General features: G+C 40.0%; 1 protein-coding gene across 12 annotated transcripts in view; it reads right to left on the bottom strand.

Moving 5' to 3' along the window:
• Positions 1-16797, bottom strand: part of PPFIBP1 (PPFIA binding protein 1) — a 195461-nt gene that overhangs the window by 113225 nt on the left and 65439 nt on the right. For all 12 annotated transcript variants that reach the window (XM_070453840.1, XM_070453839.1, XM_070453837.1 and 9 more), the window contains one exon: positions 15580-15676. The gene's annotated coding sequence lies outside the window, so the exon portion shown is untranslated. The remainder of the gene's footprint in view (positions 1-15579; positions 15677-16797) is intronic.

Raw genomic sequence — 16797 nt, 5'->3', positions numbered from 1 at the left:
CTCACTCAGCAAGATCTCAACAAGACAAAAAAGTATGTGATCATACCATACCAGCAAAATAGAGGCAAATCACTTTTCCAAACTTCAAGAACATAACATGAAAATGCTCAAAAGAAGCAAGGGGTCCAAGGTCTACCTGATCACAAAAATAATGTCCAAAATCCTCTTACAAAACAATGAAAAGAAAAACAAAGCAAATTATAAATGAATTCATAGAGTTCTGGTAATGACCCCAGTATTCAAGAATAGTTTTGTCTAGGCAGGAATGATAGTTAACGAGCTTCAAAAATAGGTCTTTTCATCAAGAACTGCAAGCAAGAGAACTGATACTGCATTCAGGGTACTCGTTAATCTCAAGATGGATGGGCGGGTTTTCAATTGCAATGTCCAGAGTCAATCTTTTCCTGCCTCCTCTTACTACCTCAACAAAGAGAACAACACTTTGCTTTCAGAAGTGAAATGAGATCCTCATCAGATAACACCAAGTCACTGAGTGAGCTGCTCATGAGCAGGGTAGGTATAAAAGCTTTAGGATAATTCTTGAAAGAATTCCAAGCCTAGATCAAAGGATCTCCCCTCCTAAACAATTTGTTTACTATCTACCTTTCACAGGAATTTCATGGTTGAGATGCCCATTTGATTTCAACTAACATGCCTTTACTGGAGAAGGCAATGGCACCCCACTCCAGTGCTCTTGCCTAGAAAATCCCATGGATGGAGGAGCCTGGTGGGCTGCGGTCCATGGGGTCACTAAGAGTTGGACACGACTGAGCGACTTCACTTTCACATTTCACTTTCATGCATTGGAGAAGGAAATGGCAACCCACTCCAGTGTTCTTGCCTAGAGAATCCCAGGGACGGGGGAGCCTGGTGGGCTGCCGTCTATGGGGTCGCACAGAGTCGGACACAACTGAAGTGACTTAGCAGCAGCAGCAGCAGCAACATGCCTTTAAAGAACTATTTATAAAGAACATTTTCAGACAGGAGGGCAGACATGAAATATCTTTTCAGATTGTGGCTGTTGAATGAAAATTCATCTCATTATTAATTGAATGCTCTCAGTCTAGAAGGAAATCAGAAAGGTGATTTGTTTTGTTGTTCTTCATCTGCACCAACAAAGATTTATTACTTTAAGGGCAAATCCCCCAAACTAAAAGACACACCTCTCTCCCTCTCTCTTTCCCAGAACTTTCTTCCTATACATCCACTCACAAAATAAAACACTTCTGACAATGAAAATAATAATAATACGTGTTTGCATAGTTGTTTCTGAGTTTCACTTTTGTCGGCTCCTCAGCCGCCTGTCTTTGGGGTCTAGATTTTTTCCAAACAGAGATGGGGGTAAAAAGGAGAAATTTTCTTTAGTAAAGTAACTTTCAAAAATTCAGTTAGTACCATATTGCAACCACCAACCTGGTCACTGATTCACATAACGATCCAAGATGAATGTGAAAAACACTGGATGAATGACTGAGTATGGGGGAACAAGATATGCACATGGTCCTGAAGAATTACCCCACAGATAACTTATTAAGGGGATTAGGTACCTGTACAATGAGAGGTGCCGTGAACACCAACTTAATCCAGGGATTAAATCTAGCCTAACCACTATCACATACTTTCTAAAGAGAAGCGGTATACTCTTCCTAGCACTGTTGAATCTGAATCTGGTCATTAGGAAACCAACAGTCAGATGAACCCAGATTGAAAGACATACTTTGAGATAAATGTTTTAGACTTTTCAAACATGTTACTGTCATGAAATACAAAACAAGAAAAAACAAAAAAGGGAGGGAGACAAGATAATTCAAAAAAGACAAAAAGAGATCTAACAACCAGTTTCTATTTACCATCCTTATTGAATCCTCCAAATCTACAAAACTATGATAAAAGACATTTTTTAATCATTGGAGAAATCTGAATGGGGGCTATATATTAAACACTTTCAAGCAATTCAGGAAAAAAAAATATAAAGTAGAGAACGCAAAAACAAAGATGGGGAAAAAAAAAAAAAACTCCAGTAAGTAGGGAATCCAGATCTCTGTTATTAAAGTATCATATTTGCTGTGCCTGTGTGATGTGTTAGTTGCTCAGTCATGTCTGACTCTTTGCGACCCCATGGATTGTGGACCACCAGACTCCTCTCTCCATGGGATTCTCCAGGCAAGAATACTGGAGTGGGTTTCCATTTCCTTCTCCAGAGGATCTTCCTGACCCAGAGATCGAACCCCAGGTCTCCTGCGTTACAGGCAGATTCTTTACCATCTGAGTTATCAGTGATAGTAACATCTTAAAGGTGTATATATTTAAATCATTAATATTTTTCACTCTGAACAAAACTTAGGTATTATTCTGATTTCTCAAGTGATATAAACCAGGCAGTTCGTTAATGTGGATTCATTCATCTGGATACCTGCCTTTGAATTCACTGCTGGCCACAAGGAATTCTCAGTCTCATGGATTAAAAAATATTCGTCCCCTAAGTCCCTCTAACTGTAAAAAGACAAACCGGAACAGTTGAAAGAAGATTAGCATCTAGGCATTTTTCAAAAACATTTCAAATTCCAGGAGTTCATTTAGCTTTTGTAAGAATGATGTTTGTCCAATGGAGACCCAGGCTTTCTGCCTTCAAATTATCACAAATTTTGGGACTTCCCTGGCAGTCCACTGGTTAAGACTTCACCTTCCAAAGCTGGGGGTGTGCGTTCTATCCCTCGCTGGTGAGCTAAGGTCCCACATGCCTCACGACCAAAAGACCAACATAAAGCAGAAGCAATATTGTAACAAATTCAATAAAGATTTTAAGAAATGGTCCACATCAAAAAAATCTTTTAAAAATTATCATAAATTTTAAGGTCTGGATAGCTCATGTTTACTCTCCAAAGAACTTCGTGAGCATTTTCCATGTTTCTCACAGATCAAGAAGAGCTTGCCACTCTAATACTATAATAACAATTCCTACAAACTGTTGTGACATTTCATTTTGAGTGGTGCTATATTCTTCTGCTTCTTCCAATGTAAGAAGCAACGTAAGCCTAAAGCCACCGTTGAACATCCTGAGGGACTTCTGAGAGCAGAAGAGAGGGCTACCATAGTCTTTATTAATTAAACTTTTATGGAACATACTTTTTCATATGATTAAAGCTTTAGATGTTCTCTTAAACAAATGCACACATTCATATATACCAAACACTTTGCAAACAACTGAGAAAGTTCAGACTCCCTAAATTCTACACATTCAGGTTCACAACCGAGTTCTTAAATAAAACTTGCTGGCTTCGAGTCCCAGGTCCACCACTTCTTTGTGGTAGATCCCAGGAAAGTTACTTAAATTCTCTGGGCTTTCCATTTGATCTGTAAAATGTGATACTAATAGTACTCATCTCAAAGTGCTGCAGTGAGGATTGAGTAAAAGTGCCTGACACCTAGTAAATGTTGACAAATTTTAGCAGCTGCTCTGGCCGTCTTATACTTCCTTTGTTTTAAAACTCTGCATGGCTCCTAACGACTACAGCATTAAGTCCAAGCAAACTGCCATTCCGCTTCTTTCCACCAGATTATGATGTGCTTTCCCAGTCTTAGTTAACAATGCTCCTCCCTCACCCCTGCGATCCCAGCACTACTTGTCCCTGTATTTATCCCTGCTGTTGCTCCGGGTACTTTCCTGCCTCAATGCCTTTGTTCACACTGTTCCCTCCCCTTGGAACCGCTCTCACATGCTCTTCCTTCAGTCTGCCCTGCCACCTACCTACTCCCAAATGCACCCTTTAAGGCTCACCTTAAATCCAAGCTCTTCTGTGGAACTGAGCAGGTTGAAAATAAGTCTCAGCTTTTCTTGTGCTACCATCACTACCTGCAGTAAGTGTACAATTTATCCTGTTTTACAGAAATGTGCTTCCACGTCTTTCATCCCACTAAACAAAAGCCCCTGCATCCTGCTCATCTTCTCAGGCGTCAGAGCCCCTGGCCCAGTTTCTAACACATAGTAGCTCCATGATGAATATTTGGAACATTTGAAATGGTTAATCTGCAGGAAATAATTGAAACAGATAATATCTGAAACTGAATGTCATTTCCGCACACATAAAATTTCACTTGCTTCTGCTTTAATTAAGTCTAGTCCCTGGATGTTTATACTGGAGGCTGTGGAGTGTGGCCGAGTGTAGGTGTTTCCTGAGTGGAAAAGCTCAGTTCTGTACAACAGACAAAGCTAGTTAACAAAAAGGCAGCCACAGCTTTTTACTTGCCTTAGTAGAAACTGAGGTCTAGCCTCTCCTTTTTATTTTAAAGACCTTTCAAGCCTTCCTATTTCCTCTAGATCAGGGGTTCTCAACCTCTCCCTGAGGACCTGTACCTCTCTTCAGATCAGCAGAAGCATTAGATTAGAAATAAAGTACACGACAAAAGTAATACACTTGAATCATCCCAAAACCACCTCTCACCACCCCCCCGCCCCCCACTCCCTGGAAAAGTTCTCTTTCACCAAATCAGTCCCTGGTGCGAGAAAGTTGGGGACCACTGCTCTACATAATATTTAGATGCACTGACTCATTCAAATATGTTTATTGAACATTAACATGTGAGTCTACTTAGGGAGAGATAGGTATCTTGCCAGACATAGCACAAGGGCTGTAATTTGAGCTAGGACTGAAAGGAAGAGCTGGGTGAAGGAGCAGACAACACTATGCAACAACTGTAAATCCTAAAGGGCATGGCTGGGTTCCAGTGATGGGTCCAGTTTAGCTTGAGCATGGGTGCAATGATAACAGACTGAAGTCTGAGGTAGAGGGATAGAGCCAGGTCACTAAAGAGCTTTGAATTGGTTCTTAGGGGAGAATGGAGTTCTTGAAGCAAGAGACTGACATGATCAAATCCATGTCCTAGAAAGAAGTTTCTAATAACAGCAGTGTGGGAGTGAGGTTAAAGTGGAGAGAAGTTGGTATCAGGAATATTAGAGAAAAAAATGCTGCCAGCCTAGCTCCACAGTGAGATGGAAGAAGAAGTCCAATGCAGTTCCAGCTCTTTTTAGTAGTTTTCTCAAAATGGTTGGTGGTACTCCTGTTCCATCCTCAGGCCCAGCTACGATGCCAGATCCAAGACACTACTCTCTCTGATGGTTAATAAGCATTTACGTGAGTTAATCAACACAATGGACAGGAAATTATCTAAGTTGAAATGATGCATTAGATTCCTATTGTGCCCTCAAGCACCCAGGCACCATGGAGCAGATTTCTCCTGGCTCTTTCGTTTATTTAGTGTTCATTCACTTACTGAGGTTCCACTATGTATTGGCCATTATTACCCTTCAGGCCAGGGACAGGAAGATACACAAGACGCTGTTCCTATTCTACAGGATGTTCAAAGTGCATCAGAGGCGTTAACTGTCATTTATATTCTACAAAAGGAGTCATTAATTAGCCTTCATTTTACTTGAAGCTGGGATTACCTGGTGGCTCAGATAGTAAAGAATCTGCCAGCAAATGCAAGAGAGCTAGGTTCGACCCTTGAGTCGGGAATATCCCCTGAAGAAGGAAATGGCAACCCACTCCAGTATTCCTGCCTGGAGATTTCCATGGACAGAGGAGCCAGGTGAGCTACTGTCCATGGGGTAGCAGAGTTGGACATGACTAAGTGATTAACATTTTCATTTTTTCACTTTTACATGAAGCTGTTTAAAAAATGTGTTCTGGATATTGGTCATAGCACCAACTTGAAACACATTTTTACCTTGAATGACTGGTTTTCTACAAGAGCTATGAAGCTGAGCTGAGGGAGATTCCTGCTATAATATCTGGGATTATTTTGCTTATACTATACAGTAGATGTTTATGAATTTTCCCACTAGCTAAAATTTATTTGTAACCCCAAAACCATTATCAATGGTGCTTCTGCTGTTGTTCGTGGCCATACACAGAGCAGCAAAAAATTTGAGTGCCCGTGCACAACCCCAGCTGAGGTTGAACAAGGCCATGCTCTGCCTTCTTGTTTCAGCTCAGCTCTCCTACTACAAATAAGTGTCCCAAGGACTTCCCTGGCAGTTCAGTGGTTAAGACTCCAGGCTTCCACTGAGGGGGACACAGGTTTGATCCCTGGTCAGGGCACTAGGATCCCACATACCACGTGGTGCGGCCAGAAAAAAATTAAATAAGTGTCCTTTCCATGGTCTATCCTGTGTCATGTTTCACACTCACATGCTTTTGGTTGGTGATTTCAGTGTTTAAGATGGTTCCCAAGCACTTCAGCATTTCTAAGTGCAAGAAAAGCTGTGATGAGCCTGGTACAGAAAATGCATGTGTCAGATAAGCTTAGTCCAAGCATGAGTTACAGTGCTGTTCATCATGAGTTCAATGTTTCTGTATCAACAACATAAAATAAGGTCCCTTTTAACAGAAACAAGGTTATGCATTGGTCAGTTGGGAACAGACTGTGACAGAAGCTCACAGGCACCTAAGCCTGTGTATCGCCTAGGAGCAATGGCTCAGTAAGCACTAATTCAGAGTTCTGGCAACTTTACAGAAAGTAACTACTACAAATAACAAGAATCAGCTGGATTTTCAGTGCAAAGAACGAGCCATAACACACTGATTTTTTTTTCCCCCCAGCTCTACCTCCTGAGGATTGATTAAAACCACAAAGTAAGGAAGCAGAAATCACTTTCTGCCAAGTGAAAAAAGTCAAATATCACATAATCTCACTTATATGTTGAACCTAAAAAACAAACAAACAAAATGAAAACAGACTCAGACATAAAGAGGACGAATGGCTGGCTGTCAGAGCAAGAAGGATGTGGAGGTGGGTGAAATCGGTAAAGGGGATTGAGAGGTACAAACCTCCAGTTATATATCAAGTAAGTCTTGGGGATGTAACACACAGCATAAGGAATATGGGCAATAGTGTTATAACAACCTAGGGGACAGATGGTTCCCAGACTTATCACTGTGATCATTTCACTGTTGTTGCTGTTGTTCAATTGCTCAGTTGTGTCTGATTCTTTGCAATCCCATGGACTGCAGCACACCAGGCTTCCCCATTCTTCACTATCTTCCAGAGTTTGCCCAAGTTCATGTCCACTGGTCACTTCACAATGTATGCACATGTCAAACCATCTTGTAAGTATATCTAAAACTAACATTATTGCATGTCAACTATATTTCAGTTTTTTTTAAAAAGAAATGACAATAAAGAAAAAAAGAAACCACCTTCTGGGTCTTATAACACTTCAATAGAATTAATTGGTTTTTTTCTGTCCCCGGAGAGTCACTCAGACATAATCTCTCAAAGAAGGTCAAAGTAAATGGGTATTGGGGGCATTACCGTTTTCTCTTGAGAGATGTCTTATGCTTAAAGGCCTGATACTCCTTGAAGACCATTTATTTTCTGCTTTATACAATACTTGGTTTTTTAAGAACCCCAATAATCTGAGTGAAAGCTCCCTGAAAGGAGTGGTCTGTACCAGACCTCAGCTAAGATCAATTTAGACCCTGAAGAACCAAAAAGCTCACTTTTTTAATCAAATAATCATTCTTTAATTTATAAAAATTTATAAACAGTAAAACCATTTAAGTTCCACCAAATTATGCAAAACTTTTGAGAATGCCCCAGAATCCCACATTTCCCTTGTAAAAGCTAATCTCAAAGCATGAAACAATTTCCCGACATGAGTATACTATACTAAGAAGCCAGACACCCTGCTCCAGGGATTTCATGCCTTAGATCCAGAAGCATTAATGGAGAGTTCCATCCTGTCATCTTGACTCTCTCCCAAGGTTGAGATAGTGTTTATCTGTTAAACAAAACAGTCATCCAAACAGATCTCTTGAAACGCTTCCAGGCAAGATGAGAGGCCAAGGCAAGGAGAAGGAACAGCTAATCAGAAACCAAGAGCAAGAAAAGCTGGGTCCAAAATAAATATAGTACAAAATGCCCAGAATAGCTCAGAAAGACAGCTGATGACCTTTTCTTTTAAAATCTCTTAATATCATAGTATCAAATGGCACAAGTATCCAAAGCCAAGCATAATTACTACTACGAAGGTAAGAGAATAAAGTAAAGATGAACATACAAACAAGAAAAGATGATGGTACAATAACAACTTGTGTTTTGAAATACAAAGTTAAAACACAGACAACAAACACAATTATTGTACCGAACTCAGGAGTCAGTTATCAGCAAGTCATTACACCTCGGTTCAAGGTAATGGTCACAGGAAGCTGTCAAGGCTATTTCAAACTCTGAAAGCAACCATAATATTTAAAAGAAGATAGAACACTTTCTTTTTGCCTGAAGACTACATGGATCCTGCTACAATGGCTGTGAACTGCCACACCCCTAATTTAAGTCTCCTCTTGGTTGGGGCATCTCTGGGAGAGGCCAGCATTATAGCATGTAAGGAACACTGAACACATCCTGAGGATCCAACTTCAGTTCTGTGATTCTGATGCACAAAGTCCTGTGCTTGTTATTGTTCAGTCCCTAAGTCACGCCTGACTCTTTGCAATCCCAGGGACTGCAGCATGCCAGACTTCCCAGTCCTTCACTATCTCCCGGAGCTTGCTCAAACTCACCCATTGAGTCAGTGATGCTGTCCAACCATCTCATTCTCCACCGCACTCTTCTCCTTTTCCTTCGGTCTTTCCCAGAATCAGGGTCTTTTCCAACGAGTTGGCTTGTCACATCAGGTGGCCAAAATATAGGAGCTCTAACTTCAGCACAAAGCCCTGAGCTATTGCTAAGTAATGCATTTAAGAATGACTGAAGACACTTATCTCACTTCTTCACTCTCAAAGCAATGGAGACCCTGGCTAACTGAAATTCTGGTGCCAGAACCCAGGTTTCCCCAAAACATCACGATTTTATTTATTTTTGTTTTGTATTGGGGTATATAGCCCATTAGCAATGTTGTGATAGTTTCAGGTAAACAGCAAAGGGACTCAGCCAATACATAAACTTTTATCTATTCTCCCCCAAATTCCACTTCCATCCAGACTGCCACATAAAATTGAGTAGAGTTCCATGGTCCTTGTTGGTTATCCATTTAAAATATATCAGTGAAAATATCATAATTTTAAACCATAGATCCAGTAAAATAAGAGTCAGAACTCCCACCAACCCGCTTCCTCCTTAAAGCACTGATTAAACTACATACCTGAGTGCCATCATAGATGCTAGGGCCTCCTCGTTAACTGTGGATATGCATGGCAACTTACAAGAAACAGATACCACCAAGCAGTTACAGAGCCTGTGCATGCACAAGCCTGCACACACATGCCCCCTACATATTGGTTATTTAAATATGTAAACATTTCCTTCTCTCTGTCAACAGTTACCCTCTTGCATATCTGGATTAAGGAGAGAAAAAGTCAAAGGCACTGACCACCAGTTTCCCAAGAGATGAAGGGGAAAGGAACAACCAAGAATAGATGACTATGACTTCAGCCAGTTGAGACAAGAACTCAGAGCAGCCCTTGAACTCTATCTACTCACGCTCACACTCAGGGATGCTTAAGGGATTCTAACAGCCCAACTACATCTCCATTTGACTGCAAAGGTGATCTTAGATACTTCATGAGACAGGGAGAGATTACTAGAGGGAAGAAAAATGGAAAGGAAAAGCTTTTGTAAATTTAATGAATAAACTTATTTATGTATTATCTCAAGCTATGATGAATCAAAAAAGCACAAGACAAAACCAGATATGTGACACATGACTCCAAACAAGATAGTCATCTCCAAGCAGTATTTTCAGAATGTTTAGTACAAATTGTCTAGAATAAGGAATATTTGGTCCAAAATATGTAGTCAGGAGCTAGAAAACTTCAAATCCTATGAATAATTAAAGTGATAGGGACCTCCCCTGGTGGTCCAGAGGTTGAGTTCACCTGCCAATGCAGGGGACACAGATTTGATCCTTGGTCCAGGAGGATTCCACATGCCTTGGGGCAACTAAGCTCATGCACCACAACTACCAAAGCCTGCACGCCTAGAGCCTGTGTTCCACAACAAGATAAGCCACTGCAATGAGAAGCCTGCGCACCGCAATGCAGAGTAGCCCCCACTTGCCACAAGCAACGAAGAGCCAGCACAGGCAAAAGAAAAACAAATAAAATGATAGAGACTGGAAGAAGGGTACAGAGAGAGAGCACAAAGGGGCAGTTCTTTGGGAAAGGACACTGTCTCAGTGGCTACAAATCGCCTCTTAGAAACCACTGCACAAGCAGGTAGAATGATCCCATGGGAGGCCTGAGGAACGACCTGCACATTCCCACAGCCTTCCTCCGCCTGATGAAGAGGTCTTGATGAGCCCCCACCTCATTCCTGTACTTGGTCTATTCAGCCTCAAGGCTGGTATAACCAGACAGCTTTCACCACCATCACCCGTGATTACATCAAAGAGACCAGGGTGTTGCCTGCACACTAGGCAAATGGTATTTCTTCTGTTTGCCAGTTGCCAGAACAATTAAATGGGTCAAAGCACAAATATTCCAAAGTTCTGTTTACTTTAAATATTTCCTATATGTCCTCCTGCATCAGCTATTAGCATACACCTGGGTGTACAGATATGAGAGTTGGGCCATAAAGAAGGCTGAGTTCCCAAAAATTGATGCTTTCAAATTGTGGTGCTGGAGAACTCTTGAGAGTCGCTTGGGCTACAAGGAGATCAAACCAGTTAATCCTAAAGGAAATCAACACTGAATATTCACTGGAAGGACGGATGCTGAAGCTGAAGCTCTAACACTTGAATACCTGATGTGAAGAGCTGACTCATTGGAAAAGATTCTGATGCTGGGAAAGACTGAAGGCAGGAAGAGAAGGTGGTGACAGAGGATGAGATGGTTGGATGACATCACAAACTCAACAGATACGACTTTGAGTAAACACCAGGAGATAGTGAAGGATAGGGAAGCCTCACATGCTGCAGTCCCTGGGGTTGCAAAGAGTCAGACACGACTTATGGACTGAACAACAAGAACCCTTGGGTATAAGAAGTTAGAGCTCAAAACTTAAAAGCAATTATTTTGTGTATTACTTAAAAGTAATAGTGATATGTTTACAATAGCCAGGACATGGAAGCAACCTAGATGCCCATCAGCAGACAAATGGATAAGGAAGCTGTGGTACAGATACACCATGGAATATTACTCAGCCATTAAAAAAAATTCATTTGAATCAGTTCTAATGAGATGCATGAAACTGGAGCCCATTATACAGAGTGAAGTAAGCCAGAAAGATAAAGACCAATACAGTATACTAATGCATATATATGGAATTTAGAAAGACGGTAATGATAACCTGATATGCAAAACAGAAAAAGAGACACAGATGTACAGAACAGAATTTTGGACTCTGTGGGAGAAGGCGAGGGTGGGATGTTTAGAGAGAACAGCATAGAAACATGTATATTATCAAGGGTGAAACAGATCACCAGCCCAGGCTGGATGCATGAGACAAGTGCTCGGGCCTGGTGCAGTGGGAAGACCCAGAGGGATCGGGTGGAGAGGGAGGTGGGAGGGGGGATCAGGATGGGAAATACATGTAAATCCATGGCTGATTCATGTCAATGTATGACAAAAACCACTACAATATTGTAAAGTAATTAGCCTCCAACTAATAAAAATAAATGGAAAAAAAAAGTAATAGTGATAACATTATTTAGGATTCTTATTTTATCAATTCGATTGAATCCAGTATTTCATTTTCAAACATCATTTTTAATATATAATTTCTTCAACATGGGGAACAACAAAACAAACTCAAATTTGTGACACACCCAACTGTGACACTGTAATGTGAGAACTGAGAATTTACATATATACATGAGATAAAGCCAAAGCAGTTTCCATAATCCAGTTATGCCATAGACAATATCTTGAATATTTATTTATGTTGTTTAACATAAACATCCTTTCATGAATAAAGCAAGTATATGAAAGCTGGTTAAAGTTAATGCCACTGTGTAAGTGAATTTATATATACTCACATAAGTTTACATCAATCACAACAGTTGGGTCGTTTGTTTTTTACCTGCAGTGGACATTAACTGTTTTGTGAACTTAGGTCATATCTTAAAACCGCTCCTTCCTCTACTATCGTTAAGTGCCAAAATCAGCTGTTATAAGACCTTCTGACTTGGGAAAACCCATGAAAGAATTCAGCTTTTAGAAAAATAAAACTACACTCCAAACTAGATACTACTAAATTTAGAGATTCACAGAATCTTCCTTTGCCTCAAAGTCTAACTTTCTAATTTTACGAATGAGAAAACTGAGACCCAGGATTAACACTATACCTGAAGTGCCACAGATCATCTGTAGAGAAGTCAGAACTAGAATTTCAGAGTCTTGGGTCAAATGTTGTCTTAGACTCAACTCACTCTAAAAGTTTCCTTCATAGAACAAATATTCATTTGTGAGGTCATAATCTAACCGAGGGCAAAATTACACTTAATCTACAACAGATGCCCCAATAGTTAGTCCAGAATTTACCAACAGGTGGAAAGGTGTCACTAGCTACAGTCAGTTGGAATGGACACCCTATACCAGCTGCGCTCTGTAGGGAATCACCCACAGAGCCTCTCACTAAACCTCCCTGCTACATACATACACTTGTTTGCAAAATGCCTGTTATGAGTTGAGAGTGAAATAAATAAAATCATGACTTCCCTTTGTGCAAAATGACCCAGCTCTCTTGTGAATCTTAGCTCATCTGGTCTCTTCTTGAAACAACCAAGTAAAGCAGTTGCAACAATCAGAAGTGTCTTTACTGACTCACGCTGGGGAGGGACCTGCCAAGGACACAGACAAATGTTTCCCTTCAGCTTTCTTCTGAGTTTCAGTTTAAGGCGAGGCAAGTTGGAAAATATTTTTGTTAGTGTTCTCCACACTTTAAAAAAAAAACTATGTTACTCTCATACTTTAAAAAAATAATCTGAAAGCTTCTACCAAGTATCCAATGCAGTCAAACACATAATCTCAGTCACAGTAAAAATCAGAAAAATAATAAGAATAATGGCTATCATTTTTAGTGCCAGTGCAATGCACCCAGCAGCACACTCCTGGTACTATGGAAGTACCCTGTCACAGGAAACCTACAAGTTGGGTGTGTCAATATCCCCATTTTACAGATCAGAAAGCTGGTGGGAAAGATTACAGGGAAAGAAAGTGAAGCTGTGATCTGACACAGAACAGTCTCTTGGCAAAGCCCACATGCTCACATTCTGTATTTGCTTGAAAAATACATTTGTTCTTAGTTTGGTAATTTCATTAAGTTCATTCTTGACTCAAGATTCATACTTTAGGAACTGGTTTTTCAAAGCTTCCTTAAAGCAGGAGTTAGACTTAACAAGGGCTTCCCTTGTGGCTCAGACAGTAAAGAATCTGCCTACAATGCAGGAGACCTGGGTTCAATCCCTGGGTCAGGAAGATTCCCTGGAGAAAGGAGTGGCTACTCACTTCGGTATTCTTGCTTGGAGAATTCCACGAACAGAGGAGCCTGGTGGACTTAAGTCCATGAGGTCGCAAAGAGTCAGACACAACTGAGAGACCAACAGTTTCATTAGACTTAATAAATTTGTCTAAAAATGCTTTGAGAGCTCCTGACTGCCTGCTGAAATCAATTTTTATTTCTCTGTTCATTTCCTAGACTCTTCAGGTCTCGTAAGCTGGTTCTTCCCCTGGGTTATCACTTTTCCAGATTCTTGATCTGGCGGGTAACATACCCTAACCATTTCTAGGGTAGCCCAGACACATTTGTCTTCTGGATCTATCTTCTCTCCTCTGTAGTCCCTTCCTGAAACGAATCAAACCCCTCCTCTGCCAGGAGAGTAAACCTTACCACATCACCCACTTGCCCAGCCACACCTTCAAGAGGAATCCACATTCCTGACCAGCAATATTCAGAACATCATGCTGAAGCAGACAAATCACCTGCCTTCCTAAAATCCACTTGTCTGCTTTCAAAGACGCTTACCTCAACATCACTCCACAGGGCTGCTGAATTCAAATTACTTGAATTTAGTCCCTGACCAAAATAAAATCGTTACTAAAAGAAGTACACAAAAACATCCCCTGGAGCACTACCTGTAATACATCCAAACTGGAAACTACCGAAATGGCCAGCAACTATAAAATACATGTACAACTGAATACCATGATAGTTAAGGAGAATGTAATAAATTAACTATATACAATATCATACAGGAATTTCACAAACATAATAAGCAAAATAAGCCAGACACAAAAGAATATAAACTATATGATTCTATTTATATAAATGATAAAAACAGGCAAAATTGTATCAATGGCATTAGCAATCAGGAAACTGGTTACTCATGGGAGCATTAGGGGAGGAGAGTTGGAGGGGCTGCTAATTTTCTATTTTCTTGCACTGGTTACACAGATGTGTGCACTTTGTAACAATCATTCCATCAAGCCATCCACTTACAATTTGTGTACTTTGTTCTGTATATAAGATACTTCAATAAAAAGCCTACTGAAAGAGACCCTGGAGAACATCTGGTCTGTTCTCCTTAACAGGCATAATAGTAACTGTCTCCTGTAGATGTTAAGTATCCCAAAGACACACAGAAATTCATGGAAAGGTCAGTCTAGACATTAGATCTCTTAACTCCTCCTCCAGATACCAAAAGTACCTCTCAAACTTGCGAAGACATTTCTCTAACTTCCTTTCTTGTTGTGACTACAGCCAAGGTTTAGAAGAATCAGGACTCCATTCCTATTAAGAACACAACCCAGAAGGTTCCAGTCTCCAACAACAACTGAGCCAGGATGAGGATTTCAACATTATTTAGAAAATGGCAAATGAGAAAAGTCAGACAGCATGGTGTTCACTCTAGGTTCCTCCCCTTCCTAGCTGTGTGATCGTCTGTAGCCTCCTCACCTCTCTCTGAACCTCAGTATACTCAGCTGGATCACCATCACTAAAATATGGGCTCCTACTTTGCAAGGCTGCCTCAAGTGTAGCACAAGGTGATGGTGTCAGAGCAGTGCCTGGCACATGACAAGCACTCAGAAAAAGCATTTGCTGAATGAATATTGATTGAATTGAATCAGTCGAGTGCTTGTCTTTTAATAGAAGTTCAATACATAGCTAAGTATCACTACCAGCACAGAGCAAAAGACACAAGGAGGAAAGGATAGATACGCTTATACTGGAAACACCTCACTTCTCTAAGTCTGTGGTTGACCATCAATTCTCACTGACTTACATGGTGTGCTAAAAGAACCTGCAGGGTAAGGAGCAACAAAAGGTTTGAGAAAAGGGCGGTGCTTCTTATGTGCTGCCAGGTCTACTTTCCCTCTTGACACCAAAGAAAGATTTACTCACTGACTGTCACAACATGTCTAAGTTCGACAATCACCTATGTTAGTCATATTACTTTTAGAATTTAAAAAATTGTAAGCAGAGGAATGGGTCATGAATTATCATACTCTTTATGAGTAGACTATGCAAACAAGCAGCTTTACTACTGGCAAAAAAATTTACATAATGAAAGTACAGAAAGGTAATTGCAGGCTATGAAGATGACACAAATGAATAATCGTGAGGAGACAGTTTACTCACATTTTAAAAAACAAGTTTAATGGTGAATTTTTTTTTCTTCAGCTCTTCAGATCTTCCATGTACTTATTAGCAATATGATCCATGAAGCTCTTTTATACTGAAAAGAAACAAATATAAAGGAGATAAATTAAAACCAACTTCAAACTATGACACACCATAAAAAAGACCCTATAGATGGGGAATTATTATATAAGCAAAGAACATCAAACTAGATAACATGTGTGCAATTAAAAAAAAAAAAACAATAAAATGTGGGACTTCCCTGGTGGTCCAGTGTCTAAGACTCTGTGTTCCCAATGCAGGGGATCTGGGTTTGATCCCTGATCACAGAACTAGATTCCACATGCTGCAACTGAAGATCTTTCATGCCACTATTGAGATCAAAGAATCCATGTGCCACAACTAAGACCCAGGGCAATTAAACAGATATTTTTAATTAAATAAAAATTAAAAATGAATAAAAACAATAAAATGTGTTAAGGACCAACAGATTTAACTAATTTCCTTCCACCTATCCTTCCACTGTTCCTTCCTCTCCCATCCTTTTCTTCCTTCCCCCCTTCCAGCATTCATTCTTACTTCCTCAGTTACTGGCCACAACTTCATATATTCCTTGAAACCTGAATTTCAGCAGAAAACTACTGTCATTAATTTTTATACCACAAAGTACCTGGAATAGGTTAGCTACCTTATGTTTCCTGAATAAATGAATTAATCATAGTTCACCAATGCTTACTTGTTAAGGTTTTAAAAAAGGAAGAAACTTTATTATTTTCTTATCCAACAAGAATAATACATAAACAGTATGTAGAAACACATACACTGCTTTTTAGACTTGTGATTCTGATTCTCGTATTTCTTTTAAACTGCATATACTTAGAAATAAATTCCCAGTACTATATATTTGGGCATGAATATCCTCACCATTACAGTAGTATCATACATTCTGGTCATGAAGGAATATTGAGGAATAGTAAATGTCCCAATATCTCATAACTACTTTCAACCAAATGAGAAAGTTGAGTGTCTCCATGTCAAATGCTAGAGGCATGATCTCACATGTGCTTTTCAAATGTACATATGATCAGGACCAGTTCTAGACAAAATTGTGAAGTAGGAGTTTAACTGTTTCCTTCTCTCTGTCCTTTTGAGGAGCCAGTGACCTCACATGCTTAATTAAGCAGAGAAGCAATGGGATCAGCTCAAAGATTCCAACAA

The sequence above is a fragment of the Odocoileus virginianus genome, chromosome 23 (genome assembly GCF_023699985.2).
Source record: "Odocoileus virginianus isolate 20LAN1187 ecotype Illinois chromosome 23, Ovbor_1.2, whole genome shotgun sequence".
In the NCBI taxonomy this organism is placed as follows: Eukaryota; Metazoa; Chordata; class Mammalia; order Artiodactyla; family Cervidae; genus Odocoileus; species Odocoileus virginianus.
Note: the sequence above shows the minus strand (reverse complement) of the source record. Positions and strands in the feature narration are given on the sequence as shown.